This window comes from Dipodomys merriami, unplaced genomic scaffold (genome assembly GCF_024711535.1).
Source record: "Dipodomys merriami isolate MVZ:Mamm:240054 unplaced genomic scaffold, mDipMer1.0.p SCAF_26, whole genome shotgun sequence".
Classification (NCBI taxonomy): Eukaryota; Metazoa; Chordata; class Mammalia; order Rodentia; family Heteromyidae; genus Dipodomys; species Dipodomys merriami.
Window position 1 is genome coordinate 19,108,726 of NW_027204048.1, and position 20,508 is coordinate 19,129,233.

Sequence of the window (20,508 nt, forward strand, 5' to 3'; positions counted from 1 at the left end):
ATGAACTTACTCCCCTTATTATAAATATGAAGACTTCTTTTAATTTTTTCTGGAGGTTAACACTTTTATATAGCCTTAGTATTTCACATAGTCAGAAAGCTATTTTAACCAAAAGTAAAAATACTTCTACTTCTGCTGCTGCTGCTTCCTACAGCTGCCATGCTTTGAAGTTCCACACTGACAGTTGCTGACGCTTCTGCCCTGGCAGTCACGGCCACCATCAGCCTTCCCTGCCTCAGAGCTGCTGCTAGACATCTGGGTCATACGTGCTATTGGCACACAGACACACTTCCGACAGAAGCCTGTGGCACTAAGCAACACTATTAAGCTAACAGCAATAGTTATTGTCTTTCTAAGTAACCTCTGAATGGGACTGAACACATAGTACTGTGCACCCTGTTACAGAGATCTGGTACTGAGACAGTGACAGTTGGCACTTAAAACTATAAAATAATAAAGCAGGAAGCCTTGAACCACTCAAAGGTCAAACCTTAAGTCCAAGTTTCTAAGAGGTCTCTTCTCTTCTGGCTAACCCCACCATTATTTCTTACACGGCCTATGTGCTTATGTTTTTCTTTGGGTTTTATGTTTTTTCTTTTCTTTTTTTGTAATGTGTATACTGGCAAATATCTGTCTTCTCTCCTAGTCTGGAAGTTCCCTTAGGACGAGGACCATGTGCTATTTATCACCATATTTCCAGCACTTAGATGTGATGCATTCTCAAGCAAGGAAAAATGTCAAAATACTAAAGGTTCAAACATCTAAGTGTCTCAGCTTGCTAGCGTCTTTACCTATGCATCTCCTGTCTCAGCTGAGATTAAAAAGCCACTCAAATTTCTTTCTTCCCATGTTTTTTCTTATTTTTTTATTGTGAAAATACTGTACAGAGGGGTTACAATTACATAGGCAAGATAATGAGTACATTTCTTATCAAGCATTGTAGCCTCCTCCTTTGTTTACCCTTCCCATCCCTTCCCAGCCTGCCCCCCCACCCGTCCTCCCCCCCCCCATGTTTTTTCTTGTTGTTGTGCTATTGAAGCAACAAAAATAATACTAATTCAGCCGGGTGCTGGTGGCTCACGCCTATAATCCTAGCTACTCAGGAGGCTGAGATCTGAGGATCGCGGTTCAAAGCCAGCCCGGGCAGGAGAGACCATGAGACTCCTATCTCCAATAAACCACCAGAAAACCGGAAGTGGCGCTGTAGCTCAAGTGGTAGAGCGCTCACCTTGAGCTGAAGAGCTGAAGGACAGCACCCAGGCCCAGAGTTCAAGCCCCACGACCGACAAAAAAAAAAAATAATAATAATAATAATAATTCCATGGCAACGTCTTTCTCCATAGCTTTTGGGCTCGTCCTCTGGTAGCAGCACCACAGAGGGTTAATGTGATCTCGGGGCACTGCTCATGAAGGCCTGCAAGAACTCTGAAATACCAGAAGTCAGTTAGGATGGAAAGGCTTCTGGTAACACATTTCTCATCTTTTGAGAGCATCAGAGTAACATAGGCTGAACAAAACTAGATGTTCTAATCTCCTTTGATGGCAAGAAGAGACTTGGCACCACTAACCCACTAGCAGCATCTAAAGGCTCTTCAATTAAGTAGCACCGTGTCCTTATGAATGTCTCTCACATTCCACCTGCTCCACTGCAGCCAGAGTCACAGTATGTGTGAGTCACTCACTCATTCATACGGCCAGCAATATTTACAAAAAGCCTCTACCCTGTGCCAACGCCTGTTCTAGGTACAGTAAATAGTCTGCTCCTATCTGCATATAGGTTCCAAGATAGTGAAGGCCTGAAACCATAGGTAGTCACAAACCCTACAGACACTGTGTGTTTATCCCACCAATAAATCCATAAGACAGTTTATGGCAGGCACAATAAGAGATGAATAACAGTAACTAATAATAAAATAAAACAATTATAACAACTGTAATAAAGGTTATTTCCAACTTGTGAATTATTTCTGGAATTTTCCATTTAGTAGTTTCAGAATACAGTTGGCCTTGGCTAACAGAAACCTTGGAAAGTAAAACCACAGACAAGGGGGGACCACTGTGTGTGTTCGGGTCTGGCAATAAACCAAGCAGATAAAACCTCTAGCAGAACTTCTTGTACATGAGAGAGACATTAAAAAGTAAAATCCTGGGCTGGGAAGGTGGCTCAGTGGTAGAGCACTTGCCTTGCATGCATGAGGCCCTGGGTTCGATTCCTCAGCACCACATAAGCAAAAAGAAAAAAGCCGGAAGTGGCGCTGTGGCTCAAGTGGTAGAGCGCTAGCCTTGAGCTGAAGAGCTAAGGGACAGCGCCCAGGCCCAGAGTCCAGGCCCCACGACCGGACCCAAAAAAAAAAAAAAAAAAGTAAAATCCTAGAAAGACCTAGGGAAAAAAGAGCCATGCCAAAGAGCTGGTAGCTACTAATGTCCTCACAGAGATAACTTAAGCAGAGGCTTCAAAGACCATCACAGAGATAATTTAAGCAGAGGCTTCAAAGACCAGCAGGGAACTTATGCCTGTAATCCTAGCTACTCAGGAGGCTGAGATCTGAGGATCACGGTTCAAAACCAGCCCAGGCAGGAAAGTCCATGAGAGCTTTTAAATTTTAGTTTCTATTCACAGCATGTTTTTTGTTTGTTTGTTTCTTGGTCTTTTCTTTTTTGGTACTGGGGATCGAACCCAGGATGTTGCACTTGCTAGGCAAGTGCTTTGCCACTGAGCTACATCCCAGCCCTCAGAGCATGTTAAGTGAAAAATAAAGAGTTGTTACCTATACAAGTCCCTGAAGACCCCAAGTCTGCATTAAAAATGTGCATTCTAGCTGGGCACTGGCTGCTCACACCTGTAATCCTAGCTACTCAGAAGGCTGAGATCTAAATCCGTGAGACTTTTAACTCCAATCAACTACCAGAAAACCAGAAGTGGAGCTATGGCTCAAAGTGGTAGAATGCTTGCATTGAGCAAAAACAGCTACAATTAACATTCTAGGGAATTGAAGATATAGTTTAACAGCAGAATACATGCTTTGCATTTGTTAAGACTGGGTTTGATGCCCAGAACAAAAGGGATTGGGGTTGGGGAGGAGTCAACACATGGTAGAGAAGATCAGTCAAGGCCCAGCAACATCTTCCTTTACTAATCTCAACTGTCAGACCATCCACAGGAAATGCCCTCTTCAAACACTAAACTGGGCATTTTTTCTAAATTTTAGTCCAAGTCTAAATACTACCATGTTATCCAGATATTACCTCATGGGATTTAGCAAGTATGGGGTAGCTGTCCTAAGATCATCATCAAAGATAACTGTCAGGTATGTATTTATTAGAACTCCATCATCTTTACTGATGAAAACAAAACAATGCCCAATCCCAACCGATGCCAGCAACTATGTAAGAATTCCTGCAACTGCTGCTCAGGATTTTTAAAAATAAATTCCTGCCAGGAGCCAGTGGCTCACCTGTAATCCTAGTTTACTCAGAAGGCTGAGATCTGAGGGATGCAGTAAGCCTGCCCAAGCAGTGAAGTCCATGAGACTGGTTTTTCCCCCAATTAACCACCAAAAGCTGGAGGTGGAGCTGTGGCTCCAAGTGGTAAAGCACTAACCTTGAGCACAAAAGCTCAGGGACGGTGCCCAATCCCTGAGTTCAAGCCCTAGAACCAGCATTAAGAAAAAAAAAATTAATTTAAATTTAATTTAAATTTAGCCATCATTTTCTGTTTATGAAAGCGATACTTCTGATTGCCTATCCAACATCTACTTCCCTTAATGCTTGCCATCAAAGCCAAATCGCTTAGGGTAGTCCTCTACCCCTTCCTCCCTTCCATTAATACCTAAAGAAACATGCAGGGTGTGTGTGTACATGTGTGCCGATGTGTGTGCACACGTGTGTTTACATGTGTGTGCCCAAGCACACATGTATGTGAATGCAATCATGCAAACAGATTAAACACATCAGGGGGTTGGGATCTAGGATTCTGGATTCACTAACCATTTCACTAGATCACTGCTTCCCTGCAAAATGGATGCACATAATTTGAATGTAGTAATGGAGACCAATGAGCAGCCCTTCTTCCCTCTCAGCACACAAAGAGGAGATATTTATTCGTCTGCTCTCTTGGACACACATGACCAAAAAATGCATTCCTTGAATAACTCAGTGTTAACTTGTTTATATGTACAAAAGAAAATCTCTACTGTAGTCATTTATCTCAGTGCCAAGTAAAATTCCTTCAAACTGTACTGGATAGAGGGGTTCATTAATTTCAGATTTGAAGGCAATTTACATGCCCAACTTACACATTGCAATTGCGTTTAAATATCCACGGTGGAAAGTGCCTGGGGTGAGCAAGTTTGGGAATCTTTGCCGTTTGCAGCTGACATGCCCCTTGCTCACTCAGAGAACCCTTGAAATCAAAGCTGGCGGTTTTACATGGATTTCAGATACTCAGATGGCTCATGTGGTCGCTTCAAGCTAAACTGGTCCTACATCAAAAGTTGACCTATATTCTCCTTTACTTCTTTGCCGTTGCTGATGTTTTCAACAGCCTGGACAGAATATACTGAAGAGACACAAAATGCTATAAAGTAGACAGGGGTACAAATGCCAGAAAAGTCTTACATTCAAACTTACTTCAACAATAGATACCCCAGCCCGTGCACCTATACACAACCAAAAGCAGCATGAGAATCTCCTTCCAAATGCCACCATCACAGCTCGCCGCCTCAGCATGACCTCTCGCTTCCTGTCATGGAACTGCCTCCCTCAGGTTTGACACCTCCTCCCTCCCCCCCCCACCCCCCACCCCACCCCCCCCCCCCCCCCCGGCAAAGCGGGATCACACAACACCTAAAACTAGTCAATCCATCTCTAGGATTAAAAAAAAGAAGTCAAGTCTATGGAGCGTCTATATTCATGCCACATATAAGTTCATCATAGGCTGGAAAGACTAAGGTCACCAAATGTTATACTTGCCTTAAATGCAGGATTTTCATTCTGAAAAGGAAAAGTAAGGAACCCTGACATTTGTTTTTAATATTTTTTAATCCTCCTGGACCTCTGAGTGACAAAAGGGTAGTGATCTGACCCAAGACACAAACACGATGGGAAAGTTCCTTTCAAAATGAAAACAGGAAATTCTTGATCCAAGTAATCCCTTCAAAGGTATAGAAAATTTCTGTCTCTAAAACTTCTAAAAGGCTAGCAGATTTGAAGAAAAATAAGGAAGCAGTATTTTTAGTGTGATTTTATTAATTTTTTTCTATTCTAAGTTCAAAATGTCTCTGGTCCTATACAAAACACATTCCAATTCTGCTAGCTAAAATATTTGGCTGCCTGAAAGGGAATCTTACATATAAAAACACAATGCTTTCTGGATTAGAAGCTCAACCCAAATCACCTTAACTTAGCTCTATGTTCTAAGTGGTCTAAATCACAATACCTGCAATATACCTTCATTGTGATATACAAAATAGGCTCTGGTAACCGATCTTCTTCATTAGCTGTGATAAAGTACCAACAGCTGACATGTAATATATGGGAGACTTAACCATGTATTTTAATGTGTCGGCAATATCATGAAAGAACAAATGGAATATATATACTGTTGATTTATGTGTATTGATCTAAAGACAAAAATATATAAACGTACAAATTTATAATTTTATATTTATCTTATATTGCTCAAAATTATTAAAAACAAAAAACAAAAAAAGAAAAATAGGCTGGGCATAGTGGCACATGCTCTTTCAAGAGCCTACAGCTGAACCAAATGTGGTGGTACATGCCTGTAATTCCAGCACTTGAGAAGCAGAAGTAAGAAGATGGTAAGTTCAAGGCCAGCCTGAGGACAGAAGCAAGACTGTCTCAAAAAACACAAACAATAATAAAAACAATAAAAAAATGTTTGAGGGCTGGGAAGGTGGCTCAGTGGTAGAGTGCTTGCCTTACATGCCTGAGGCCCTGGGTTCGATTCCTCAGCACCACATAAGCAGAAAAGGCCAGAAGTGGCGCTGTGGCTCAAGTGGTAGAGCGCTAGCCTTGAGCTGAAGAGCTGAGGGACAGCGCCCAGGCCCAGAGTTCAGGCCTCACCAGACACCCCCCCCCCAAAAAAAAATTTTGATCATGTATATTCAGAAATGTTTCGAGACTAGTAATATAAACATGTAACTATAAAATATCACTTTGAAATGATCTGTGTAGAATTTAAAAACAATTAAAATCATAATTTAACCCAGGGAACTATGAAAAAAACTATAATAAAATCTTTCTGAAGTGAGAAAATGTTTTATGATTTTCCCTTTATGAAATTGCTCTGTGCATCCAAATATGTTGAGTCTGTTTTAAACTAGGAATACCTGTAGTTATTTCTGTAAACCAAGAATACACTCATATCCCTTTTAAGGACATTGGTCTAGCGTTCTGCTTGCCGTTTCTCTCTGTATCTGTTACGATGCTTCCTAACCTTGCCGTGTTTCACCATCCTTCATGGTAGGCGGCTACTATCTTCTCACACCCAGCCATCTCATGAGATGCACAAATGGTTTCCAGCACATATACTGGTTATCTTTACCAACTGCTACTTCTATTCCACACCTCCAACACAAACAATAGCTCAGACCTGTGCTCACACCAACTACAATTTTCCTTCTCACCTAGCCTGAATGCATTCCAATGTTGCCCTGCATTTAAACTTTTACTTCCTTCACCCATTTAAAAACCAGTAACTTACCTCCGATAAGGGCAAAATCTCTACTTGAAAAACCCAAGGCATTCCCGTGTTACAAGTTAAAAAAAAAAAAAGTTCACATATAACTAAACCTAGGACTGCCTGAAATCTTTCCTCTTTCAAGGAAGATGTTCCCAGTAACAAATGCCTCTTAAATGTTAAACAAATAATCTACTGAATTCAGTCACTAAAAAATGAGTCATTAGTGTTACATCGGCTTACAGTATCCTATTAGAGTACTATGAAAAGAAAGCTGACAGGTACAGGTACTTTCCATGTGCACAATAGTAACTGCTCATTGTACTCAAATTCACAATCCAATCACAGCAATGAGAGTATGGATGAGACTGCAGAGGATTATTAATATCCCTAAATACAGATGTATCCAAGATTGTATAGCTAAATCAGGTGCAGTGGCAGAGTTGAAGAGCAGAGGTCAGCGCATTTGAACTCCCCAGCCTGATGCTGAGAAGACTTGCTCACAGAACCACTTCCCACCGACAAGCAGCCTGGACTTGTGATGGGACTTTGTAAAAATAACTTTTGTTTCATATATAACCTCATCAAGAATAACTCCACTGCAAACAAGGCAACAAAAATATGCAAGTTATTTATACTCTGTTGTCAAGAACAAGCAGATAAAAAAAAAATTAAGATTTTAAGATGCCTTTTTCCTTTGTTTATACACACAAATAATCATTGTATTATCATTGTATGTCACATACTCTATACTTCACCCAATCTATACTTTGGTCTGATCTCTTTACACTGACAAATAGGCACTGTTTGTCACAAGAGTTATGTCTGTAGACAGTAGTCGGGCAACAGCTACTGCATAGTAACAGCAACAGGTAACACAGTGTTTACTACTCTAAGTCCTTGAAAAAAATAGTACATATTATCTCTTTTCTTTTTTATAAGAGTCATTTTGTAGATAAAGCAGCTGGGACATGGAACGATGCAGTGACTTGAATCTTTTATTCCATAGACAACGAATGCTGGAGTCAAGATTCAGAAGCAAGATGAGGTCTTGGAGCCCATACCTTCTGGCCTTCATGATCTCCTAGCCCACTTGACGAGTTGTCTTATCAAGCATGTAACCATCAGTTTAACCTATTTGAATATTCCCAAGGCCTCCAGATTACACAGTCACCTTTTTATACAAGTGTAATTGGGAACACCTTGAGTCCTTCTCGCATTTAACTAGGATGTCTGCCCACTCTTCTTACCTTCAGGAATTTTGTTGTTGTTGTTCTGGTGCTAGGGCCTCTTACCTCTCAGCTTTATACCATAAAAGGCACCACCGTAACTGGTGCCCTACAACTTGAGCTACACCTCCACTTAGACCTTTTTTGCTGGCTAATTGGAGATGAAGGTGTCTCTGGGATTTGTCTTGTCTGATTGTGAACTCCAAGCCTCAGATCTCAGCCTTATAAGTCACTAAGATTACAGGCAAGAGCCACTGAGGGCCAGCTTCTCCAGGGATTCTGGAGACTAAGTTGCTCTGTGGCCAGGCCCAACTTCCTGCTGTCATGAAATGCTGCTACCAGAACGTGTTTTGGCTTTCCAGCTGCGATGCGCTTTCCTACCCAGGCTAGGTAGCTATCCCTCTCCAAGTAAGACGCAGAGGCGCATGCAGGTAAGCACGGTGCTCAGTACAGGGCAAAAGCTGCACTGGCCTCAGACAGGAAGCTGCTCTGTTCAATCACTAGCAGAGGACCTTACAGAAGAGCCCGCAATTCAAGTCCAGAATTGGCCTACATCCTCCCTGAAGACCCAGACTGGCAGAGAAAGCATGCCAAGCCATTCATCACAGGCACCCTGGGAGCAAGGGCAGTTCCTGGGCACCACAGCGTCTCATCCCAAAGGGCATCTGCATCCCAAGAGGAGAGTGTGCTAAGTCCCAGCTAAGTGATCCTTATGCTGCTAATAAATATGGTTAGTGACTTGCTGAGAAAGACAAGGAGCCGTGCCAGGTGACTTGGGCCTAGAACTGCCCTATTTTCTGAACTGAAAGCACTAACAACAGCCGGCAGAATCAGCCTATCAATTCCTGCCCCTCAGCTCCAGCTCCCCGGCCGGCCCACACACACTGACTAGGGCCCAGGGCCAAGTCTTCCAATGCCTATGGAGCAGCTAGTGGCCACTTACTAAGCAGGAAGGGCAGGGTCAGGCGGGCGGCTTCCTGTTCAAGGCTGCCTCGGGCATTCCCACAAACTGATAACGACACACTCACAGTAAGAGCAGTAGCCAAAAGAAGACAAGGGTATATCACCTCTCATTCTGGATAGTTGTTTTTCTTTTGTTTTGTTTTTTCTGCCTGTATCATTTTTTAAAAATAATTTACTTGGTATCTACTTTCATAACAAATATGAAGTAATAGTGTGGTTCTATGAAATACCCCAAACAAAAATTACACTAAGTCACTAACATGAAAACTAGGCCTAACACTGAAGCCCTCTTTCATTCTAACTATGCTCTGATTGGAAAAAATAAAAAGGCAATATCCCAAATCTCTATATTCCCTTTTACTTTCACATCTGGACTGTAACTATGACTATGACCTTATAGAAAACATACTTAGATAATTTCCATTGTGGGAATTTTTGGAAGTATTGGGGTTTGAACTTATGGCCTTACACTTGTTAGACAGACATCTACCACTTGAACCCACCTTCAGCCCAAGATGTCTTCAAGTTCTCTAATGAATGTAGTTACTTAGAAATTACTCCCTACATTGGAAGTGGGACTGTGGCTCTAGTGGTAGAGCGCTCACCTTGAGTTGGAAAGCAGAGAGGGATAGCGCCCACGCTCAGAGTTCAAGCCCCACAACCGACAAAAAAAAAAAATTGTGCAACCATGGAAATTACTCCCTACATTAATAGATATGAACAAAAAGTGCACACCACATAAGACAGAATAAACCAAAAAATTAGATGCATAGGACCAGTGCTAACATGATCATTTTGTGTTGTAAGAAACCAAAGGCAAAAGTATTTACCAACTCTAAAGGAGTTGCCAAAGGACTTGAGGAAAAAGATAAATTTGTAAAAGATGACTTGGGCATAAGTGTAGACTATCTGTAGATGTTGAGAATTATGTCCTCTTCTAAACAGAACAAGGAAGCAAAATAATTTTGTCTTACACAATTCAATTCCAATCATCTATCCAAGATCAATTCCATTCGTCTATATAAAGAATCTATTTCATCTGGAAATTAGAACCAGCATAGATAGCTAGGAAGAATCTAAACCAAAAAACAAATTATTCTGATTTAAACACTTCCCTTCTCTTCAGCTAAACAATCGCTTGATGAACAAATGTTTCTGTATTTTCTAAATCCAAACTCAGTACTTCAACAGCTGATAGAGAAATTCATTCACTCCAGAGTCAGCTGTCACAGAAAATGTTCTCCGCTAGTGGAAAGATTACATAATGCCAATCTGCACAAGAACTAAGGAATTAGGCCTCACATGCAAATAAGAACGGCACTGTCCTGCCAGGTGAATGGCTGGTGGGAGCAAAGATGCCAGCTTGTCTTTGGGGGGCAACTAAAGGGTATTAGGAGCTGAAGAGGCATGAATGGAAAAAAAAAAAAATAAGAAAGCAATGACTTGCTCTTTAGCCAACTCTAAAATCAAATTTCTTGTACTGGCCTACAGAAAAATCACCAAATATGGAAAACTGGAAGTCAATAAAAATGAAGAAACAGTGTTCCTAAAGCTCTAACCTAAAGTTACATTCAGCAAACGAGCTGTAGACTAGACGCACCAGAGTCAGAACAGATACAGAGCTAAAGAAAAACTAAGTTAATGCACTTAGAAAAGACTAAAAGCATACACTGACAGAAACATTACTGCAAAACAAGTTGAACAAGACACTTCTGTGTTTACAAAAAACATCTCTATTCAGGTTCAAATACTAGAGAAATTTATTAGTGACCAAAATCTAAGTTATCATCATAAACTACCAGTGAAAGGGCTAAAATGAGGACAGTTAGCATATCCAATTCACTTCTCCTATGGAATGATGTGTAGGGAAATCAAATGTAGACCTGTGAAACACAGACCTAAAATTGTATGTCAAAAGAATGTAGGGAAACACTTCTGGCTGCTACAAACCTAGTACTCCAGAAGTTCAGATGCAGAAACAAAAGGAGCCTTAAGTGTCCACACAGGTATCATTAGGAATGATTAGGTAAGCAAATGTTATATTACATTTATGTCTGAGGGAAGACCATGTGGCTCAGAGATAAGAGGTGGTTTTTCTGTCAATTCAAGTGAAAGTGGTTGCCACTAAAATAACCACAACTGTAATAAAGCAAGCTTGTTTGATGACACATGCAGAAGACAAGAAGAGTAAGCGAAAATGAATGCATAATTGCAATGTGTCACCTTGCTGACATGGATAACACCAACAAGCATAATAATTCTGCTAAGATGACATACCGGTAATTAGCCTTCCAATGTGGGACTGGTAATACATAGTTCCATTTGCATTAACTTAAGATTATTTTAGAAAAGAACTGCAAATGCTTGCTCTGGGAGCTGTAAACAGGAAACCAGCAAATGTTTGACTGTTGATCTTTTAATTTTGTAGAATTGACTAAAATAATCTTTCTTTTCAAAGGCACATCCTAAAACCTTCACAAAAGGAATTTCTTAAAAAACATTCATTGACCAGTGAGAGTCAAAGTATTGAATAACCAAGCAGTAGACACCCACCCATCAGAAGAGAGACACCAATTAGAAGAAATGCAGGGTCAGAAACAAAACACAAGGCTAGGGTCTAGGCTCATGACACAGCATATGCTTAGCATGTGCAAAACCCTGGATTCCATCCCCAGCACCAAAATGAAATAAAAACAATCCTACTATAACTCTGAAACTACTTGGGCATCAGAAATTAATAAAGGCATTTATGTGTCAACTTTTTCTATAAATGAGTCTTGGGTCTTAATGAAAAACAGAAAGCAGTGTACCTCTGTGTTGCTCCATCACCAAGAAATCGCACCCCAAAACAGTAGATCATTAGAATGCATTCACTCAGTAAGAAAAATCAGTATCAAAGATCACAAGCTACTCACGGGTGGATGAATTATTAAAAAGAAACTTCCTTTGAATTTTCATCTCTCTACTTTTTTTTTTTTTTTAGGAAGCCATGAATTAGGTTGGAAGATCTAAGTTTTCCTCTGCCTACCTCCCTTCTATTAACTGGGGCCTCAGGCCAGAAGAAAAGAAAACCTTTACAGTGATCTGCTCATGTGCTTTGTCTCATTCTTCACAACTCAAGTAGAGAAGTTCTTTTCCTTAGTTTACAAGTAGGAATGGAGCTGTGGCTCAAGCAGTAGAGTGCTCGCCTTGAGCTAACGAGGACAGGGACAGCGCCCAAGCCCAAAGTTCAAGCCCATGACCGACAAAAACAAAAAAACAAAAAACAAAACAAAACAAAAAAACCCTTAGTTTACAAAAGAGGGTGAGACTTGAGACCATAAACTTATCCAACTTCACAAGCCTTGTAAGCAACAGTAATGTGGACACTATTAGGGTTCTATAACTAGGCTTTTCTAGGTAACTAAAGATGGAGAACGCATGCTTATGTCATCACAATTTCTTTGTTTCAAATGAAGTCACACATGTGGTAGAGCTCCATAAAACATAAAGGTTATTTATAAAGAGAAGGTAAGAATTTGCTAATATTAGCCTATTACTGAAATTTTTTGATTTGCACTTTTCTTGGCATCCCTTTTACATTAGCAGTCAGCTATTCCAGATAATTCTACTGAGTAAACAATGAGAATGAATCATCAAGACACACTTCCTCCCCAAATGTACTAACTGAGAAATAAGCCTTCATCACCCATTCCCTAAGCCACATCCCAAAAGAATCTATGGACAGAGATGACACTTGTCTAAGGCCAGAAGGGAACTAAAAAGTCAACAGGACTAGGAAATTATTTTTTTTAATATTTACAGACTCAAAGAAGAATGCAAAGGAAGAACACAGAATATGCTGAAAAAGAACCAAGAATCCTCATTTGGTGTCTGGTGTTACTGGCATACAGAATTGTCTCCCATTAATTTTAGGCAACCATCCAGAAACCAAACCAGACTGTGGCTACCAAGACAAACAATGGCTACAAGGTCCCAGACCTTGCTGCTTTCTCTACACCAGCCTTCTTTTCAAGGATGACCAGAATACTGAACATTCTGTGTGATATTCTCAAACCACACTAGCCCACAATCCTGCCTGTAGATAAACACCTATATCTCAATGACTTTTAAATTAGGTATTTGAATCTACAAACTAGTAGCAAGAGGGGATGTATGAAATTAGAGGTGAATGGAGAAAAACTGAAGATACTCAATGTGATATCCTTTAAAATGTACAACTTTTTTTTTGAGGTCATTTTTTTCTTTCAGGAGATGAGTACTGGAGATTTAACTCCAAACCTCATGCTTGCTAGTCTTTTCAACCAACTATATCATCAATTAAAGAACTAAATCCTGAAGCGTTCACAAATGACTACTCACTGGTTATTTTCACAAAAACATCTAAGGAACATTTCGTATCGTGAAAAGGTTGTTTTTTTTTTTTTAAACTGGACTTTATGATGCAAAAGAAAAATGAGATTTGGGAAAGAGTATTCAAAATAAAAAGTACAGTGACAATGCAGAGCACACAGCCAGCCTGTTTATTTACTGTACAGTACCATACGGGCTAAATGCTTCCAGCTAAGAAAATGAGTTACTATCATCCTGCCCTCAGGGATCTGACTGAGGAGGAAGAAATGTGCATAACTAACTGTAAGACAGGGCCAGCTCTGTCCCTGCCACTCAAAGCCAATTTTCAACTGCCCACATCTATACCTCTCCTTCAGGGCACATCAGGGATGACCACAGGGATGACAAGTCAAAATTGCTAGGCATTAAACCCACAGAGAGCCCTGCAGTTGTGACCAACCACAGGTAGTAAATAAACATCCAGCTCCTTCCTTCCCCCATCAAGTGAAACAACTACATACCATTGTTCTCCAAAGTAGGGATCCATGTCAACAGCATCACCGCTACCCTGCAGCCCCCAGCTGCATTTCAACAAGGTCCCTAGGTGATTCCTCTTGAACATGTTGAAGTTTCATCATTTCTGCTTGACATCACATCCCAGAATGCTCCCCACCCCGCCCCGCTCATAGCCTAAGCCCCCAAAGCACCCCACAGCAGCTGGCTTCTTCATCATAATGCACCCTCCCTGGTTGCCTTCCCTCAGCTCTCCCAAGTCTCTATTTGCCCACCAACACTTCCTGAACACACTCAAAAGGCCCAGAGATGACAAATATAAACTATCGCCAGAGGTCGCGAGAGACTCCAACTAGGGGGAGGACAGAGAAGACACTGAGAGGAGACAGTGTTTGAAGAGTGGGTGAAGGAGAGGCACAGCATCCTCTGGATGGGGTGGGATGGGGCGGGAGTGAAAGTTAGAAAACACTGAAGTCAAGATGGGACAGGAAAGAAAAGGTACCCAGGCCAGCCAGAGTGTCATCTAATGCAGGAAAAGCAGGACAAAATGAAGTCGGAGAAGCCGGGCGCCAGTGGCTCACACCTGTCATCCTAGCTACTCAGGAGGCTGAGATCTGAGGATCGCGGTTCAAAGCCAGCCCGGGCAGGAGAGACCCTGAGACTCCTATCTCCAATAAACCACCAGAAAACCGGAAGTGGCGCTGTAGCTCAAGTGGTAGAGCGCTCGCCTTGAGCTGAAGAGCTGAGGGACAGCGCCCAGGCCCAGAGTTCAAGCCCCACGACCGACAAAAAAAAAAAAAATATGAAGTCGGAGAGAGAAGGCGGGATCACTTGCATCTGATTAACCGATGAACTTTATTCTGCAACTAATGGGAAGGCACCCATCATCAGCATAATCCAGGAAAAATAACCAGAGAACAATGTGAAAACTGTAGGGAGGGGGTGAGTCAGTGCCTATCCTGCCCCTCCGGGCTGTGGGTCATTCTATGAAGTTCAACATTGAAGGAAAAAGTCCGGAGGTCTAAGCACTCACCACCTGAAGGGCGACTGAGTTTTCTCCATATGCATAATAATGTCCGCCTCTCAAACCAAACATTACGGAAAAAGCACAGCTGGCCGGTGTGCCTCTGGATAGATGACCCGGTGTTTTCAACACCCTCTCAGATGCTCCTCCCAGTGATCCGGAGCAGTATGCAGGCGTGGCCTGCAGTGCTGTCTCCCGGCCTGCAGCACTCCAGATGAGCCAGATGGAGGCCTTCAGGAGTGATGGACATCTGTGTCAGGAGTGCTTGTCACTTAAGAGTCACAGAACACAGCACATAGTTAATGTTAATAAAGAAAAAAATCAGCAAAGCAAAACAAGGTACAGACAAAGCCTAGAAGAAACACACACAAGCTTCCATGGATCCTAGATCAGTGGAGTTACAAATGGCACGCAGAATGTCCCCAACAACCAGTTATGCAAACACATATTTAATGTTGCCCACCACAAAAGTTAACCTGAGCCCAGGAGTCTGAGGTCTTTATCAAAGATCAAGCACACAGGCCCTGTGTATCAAGTACCTACCAACACTTCAGACACCCAAAGTGAAAGCAGATATTCAGGACAAACTCTATTATGTGCACAGGATTTAGGTACGTCAAGATACTTTCATCAGTTCTGGGAGTGTTGGAAACCCTCAAAAAATTCAAGTTCCCAAATGCCAGTCAAGAATCAATCTTATACCTCACTGTGGTCTGCACTGATTTGCACTGCTTTGTGATTAATGATTCTCAGTAATTTTTTATGGCTGTTGGCTATTTGCATATCCTTGTTTGTGAAATACTTATTTAACCATTTTAACCATTTTAAAAATGAAATTATTTGGGCTTGTTAAAAAATAAAAAATTAAAAAATAAAATCCTCAAGATTGAAAAAAAAAAAGAATCAATCTTATAATCAGACTTGTTAGCACTTGTCTGTACAGGATGACAAATGGATTCTTCCAGCTGGACTTCTAATTGAACTATTGATTTATTAAGCAACACAGCTCCTTAACAGAGAGGTAAATTGCCGTAAGTAGGCATCTTGGGGAGTTGGGAAGAAGTTGGGCACCTAAGCCAGTTGATAAATTTAACTTCTCAGCTAATCTCACAGAGGTAGAAAGATATGAAACTAATCTATTATGCAGGTATAATAAATAATTATGTTTTATCTGACTGCCATTTTGTCTTTTGTTTCCTAAGATCCAACTCTTTGCACAGATTTATGGATCACCATTAGAAGCCAGCCCAGGCAGGAAAGTCCATGAGACTCTTATTTCCAACTAACCTCCAAAAAGCCAGAAGTGGAGCTGTGGCTCAAATGGTGGAGTGCTAGCCTTGAGCAAAAAAATAAATAAATAAAAACAAAAAGGGACAGCATCCATGCCCTGTGTTCAAGTCTCAGGGCCAGTACAAAAAGAGGACAATAAGGAATAAAACTATTACATCTATTATTGCTTTTCTCCTGTTCTCAACATGTGTAACTGATACTACCAAAATATCTATTGTCTAAAACTCCTCAAATAAATATCCCTGCTTGACATTAAAAACAAGCAGGGTGTTTTTGTCTGAAACCTTGATAAAGGTTTCAGGAAAAAAAAATAAAGGGGGGGGGGGCTGGGAAGGTGGCTCACTGGTAGAGCGCTTGCCTTGCATGCATTGAGGCCCTGGGTTCGATTCCTCAGCACCACATAAGCAAAAAGAAAAAAGCCAGAAGTGGCGCTGTGGCTCAAGTGGTAGAGCGCTAGCCTTGAGCTGAAGAGCTGAGGGACAGCGCCCAAGCCCAGAGTTCAGGCCCCACAACCGGACCCAAAAAAAAAAAAAAAGGAAGGAAGGCAGGCAGGCAGCCTTATCTTAACTTACTGAAATGGCCTTTTGTAATTTTACTGCAAATTTTTACTGTAATTTTACACGCATTGAGATATTTGCCTACGCGTGCCCACCAACTCAAAAATGATCTTAAGGTAGCAAAGTCAGATCTGAGACTTCACTTCTGCTTCACAAGTAGAAGATTTTGCAATGTAGTGAGCAATTTTCTTAACCTCAGAGGTACGGCCTTGGCGTGATGAGGTAAAAGAGCACATGAGGTTACTGAAGGCTTTCTGGGCCCACCAGGAGTACTGTTAAGTTCTTAGCACTCAATGTTGCACTATTCCTCGTGAATCCAAAGCTGGGCCAAGCTCTCTTTGGGACCTGGAACTGCTGAACCCTGTCAGCATTCGGCCAATATAAATCTTCCCTGCTTCGCAGTGCAGGGCAATTCTGTGACTGGTTGTTACACTGGCTAAGCTGCCCTTCTACCTAAAAAGCACTGGTATAGAAACTGTGTCTTTATGACTCCAAAAGCTTGCTTCTAAGCTATTCATTGCACAGGGCCTCAAGCAAGAGGAATGTGCTGGTAAAAGAATCTGAATTAACATTTCATTTCCAGAGTAAAAGAACACTTCAAAATAGGATGAAGAACAATCCAAAAGGATTATTTTTGTTGTTTTTTTAGAAGGTCTTCTGCAAGCAAAGGGCACTTGGAAAAATGGAAACCTTTAAACTGTTTTAACTATTCAATAAAAGAAATTATTTTGCAGTTCAAAGCCAGCCCAGGCAGGAAAGTCCGTGAGACTCTTATCTCCAACAACCACCAGAAACCGATGCTGTGGCTCAAGTGGTAGAGCGCTATCCTTGAGCTGAAGAGCTGAGGGACAGTGCCCAGGCCCAGAGTTCAGGCCCCATGGCAGAAAAAAAGAGGAAAGGAAAGGAAAGAAAAGAAAAGGAAAGGAAAGGAAAGGAAGAAAAGAAAAGAAGAAAAGAAAGAAGGAAGGAAGAAAGGAAGGAAGGAAGGAAGGAAGGAAGGAAGGAAGGAAGGAAGGAAGGAAGGAAGAAAGGAAGGAAGGAAAGAGAAAGAGAGAGAGAGAGAGAGAGAGAGAGAGAGAGAGAGAGAGGAAAGTTAGTTTTGTAAATGCATATCCTAATGCTGATAAATTTATTCACTGCATTCGCCTACTCAAGCAAGCCACCCACTGGAAAACAGGGAAGGCAGGGGGTGGGAAAAAAAAGGAACCAGCCTCTGCACCATCTGATTTGCCATGGGTTCTAAAAATCTGTGTGTAAGAACACACATAGAGGGCTGGGAAGAAGCTCACAGAGCCAGCATTATTAATTACAAACTATGCTTCATTTGCTCAAGGTAAATGTCAGTACATCCGCGTATTTTCTTAGCGGTCTGGGTACCAAAACTGCACAAGCAGCACAAGGCCATCTCCGAGAGCAGCACTCTGGTAAATCAGGGCTACTTCTCCGTCCATCCCCACTCTCCGATACTGCCCATCTTGGAACATCTTATCCACATGCTGTCAGCATAGTTGAAAACAAGATGGAATCTCCAGAAGGGCATATAAAATTTTGTGAATTCTAGCTGGTTTTAGAACACCGACCCCACTGTAAATCTAGGCAGAAGACCATTTTTAAATACTGACGTTACAGTCAAAAATTTTTCAGGATAATTCTCACAAAGACAAGACAAGAAATCAAAAGTAGTTTGGGCCATTTCAAAGAGCCATAATGATCCAGTTAGAAAAGAAGATATTGTGATAAATTATCATTACAATAAAGAAATAAACTTGTATTCACTTTGGTAGCACACAAAGTAATCATCTTTAGAGAAGATTAGCATAGACCCTGCGCAGGATGACATACAAATTCATGGAGTGTTCTGTATTTTTCCTAATCTCGATCAGAAGGCAAGAAATGAAGATCAAAGGGCAAACCTAAGTCCCAGTCTCATCAAGGCATCCATTCACACTCTCAAAGCAGATCCAAGCATTCAATGAGTATGAGAAATCCTGAAGCAGATCTTGTTCTTGATCTCGGTCCCCAAGGGGAAAAAAAAAAAAGATGACATAAAGTCAAAATCCAGAGCAGGAAATTAGTCTTGTTGCCATTCATTCCTAATTGTTCCACCCAGTAAAACGTGTTCTATGTCCCATCCTCCAAAAAAGAGCTCCATGAGATCCTGTCCTAGATCTCATTCCAAGATCAAGACCCAGATCAAGACCCAGATCAAGACCCAGAGACTAACCTAGAACTCATAAGTTCTTTATTATGGAATATACTTTCCTACTGACTTCCCTTCCATGTTTATACGTGGCCTCTTCCACAAGATCTCTTGAAAACAGGCACAGAAATTTGATTTGTGGTCAAATTTGATGAAAAAAAAAAATGAGGTTCCAAAAAGGTGATATGAAATCTAGGAGCTCCTTCTTTCAACAGATCAAGGAAACTTTGATTTTACAGCTTTTGAGCTAAAACAACTTTTGTAAAGATTACACTCATTTACATCAGCACGATCTGCTGCAGGGTTTTTTATTGTTGTTTATTTGTTCACTTTTTTTTTAATTAACTATTTCAAGCTTTATTTCAGGCTTTAGAGGGAGAACCCAAGTTTCAATTATGTTGGCTTTTTATAAAGCTTGAGTTTGTAATTTTAAAATAAAAGTTAGCTACAAGGAAAATAGGAAAAGGGAAAGTGGGAGGAAAGGGAGAGGGAAAGGGAAGGGGAGAGAAAAAAACGTAGTGATAGCACTGCTTGTAAACACTGAGCCCGGGGGCTGGGAAGGTGGCTCAGTGGTAGAGCGCTTGCCTTGCATGCCTGAGGCCCTGAGTTCGATTCCTCAGCACCACATAAGCAAAAAAAAAAGAAAAAAGCCGGAAGTGGCGCTGTGGCTCAAGTGGTAGAGCGCTAGCCTTGAGCTGAAGAGCTGAGGGACAGCGTCCAGGCCCAGAGTTCAGGCCCACGACTGGACCAAAAAAAGTAAACACTGAGCCCACTTTCCAACAAGGTGAGACTCAAAATGACATTCCAGTGTTGGTACCCTGGTAGTGTACATACACTTACTTGAGTTAGGGAAGGGAAGGGGAGCAACAGAATGGTGAGACAAAGGACAGGGGGAAACAGCACAACAGCGACAGACACAAGACCACACGTTGGCAGTGATCTGCACAACTTGGGGCACAGGGTGGAGGAGGGAAAGTAGGAGAAAAATGAGGGAGGGGGTAACAAGTTTGACAAGAAATGTACTTATTGCTTCACCTATGTCATATCACCTTGACAAGAAACTGTCCTCAAACGCTCACAGAGTCAGAGGAACAAAGGCACCGTTCTGGAGGCAACATGCTCCCACTTCACAGCCATCTGGTCTGTAAAGCTTGTAGAAAGAGAAACTTTCCGAGACTGACCAATGTCAAAGAATCAACACATACTACCATGAATAAGGGCCTTCTTAGCACTGGAGGCATGACTCAAGTGGTAGAGAGCCTGCCTAGAAAGCAAGCTCAGGGACATGAGTTCAAATCCTAGTACTGCCAAAAGGGGTTGGTCTATTTTCATCAATAGCAATTAAGGCCAGTGTCAATTAAGCAACAGGGGACCAAGGAAGAAAAGATCCTTTCTCAAATTCCTTTCTAAAGGGTAAAAATTATTTACTATTAACTCCTCTCCTCCCACCTTCCCATGAGTAAACTGAATCAACTGCCTTTATATTAAATAATCACAATCATATGTTTATATTTACATATACACTGGATAATGAAACTTTCACTCAACTATCCAATTTCCTAAGTGGGAAACCTAAACACCAACATTAGCCGATGTTAGTGGTAAAAATATGGGCATGATGTCAAGTTGTGTAAAATAAAGAATTTAAATTTGTAAACTGGGTTCCTCTCTTTAAAAACCACTTGGCCTTGTGGGAG

At 41.4% G+C, this 20,508-nt stretch overlaps 1 protein-coding gene and 1 pseudogene across 1 annotated transcript in view; one reads left to right on the forward strand and one right to left on the reverse strand.

Moving 5' to 3' along the window:
* LOC138837019 (guanine nucleotide-binding protein G(q) subunit alpha) overlaps positions 1–20,508 on the reverse strand; it is a 244,541-nt gene that overhangs the window by 199,266 nt on the left and 24,767 nt on the right. The window lies entirely within an intron of this gene.
* LOC138837044 (U6 spliceosomal RNA) lies at positions 18,380–18,479 on the forward strand (annotated as a pseudogene).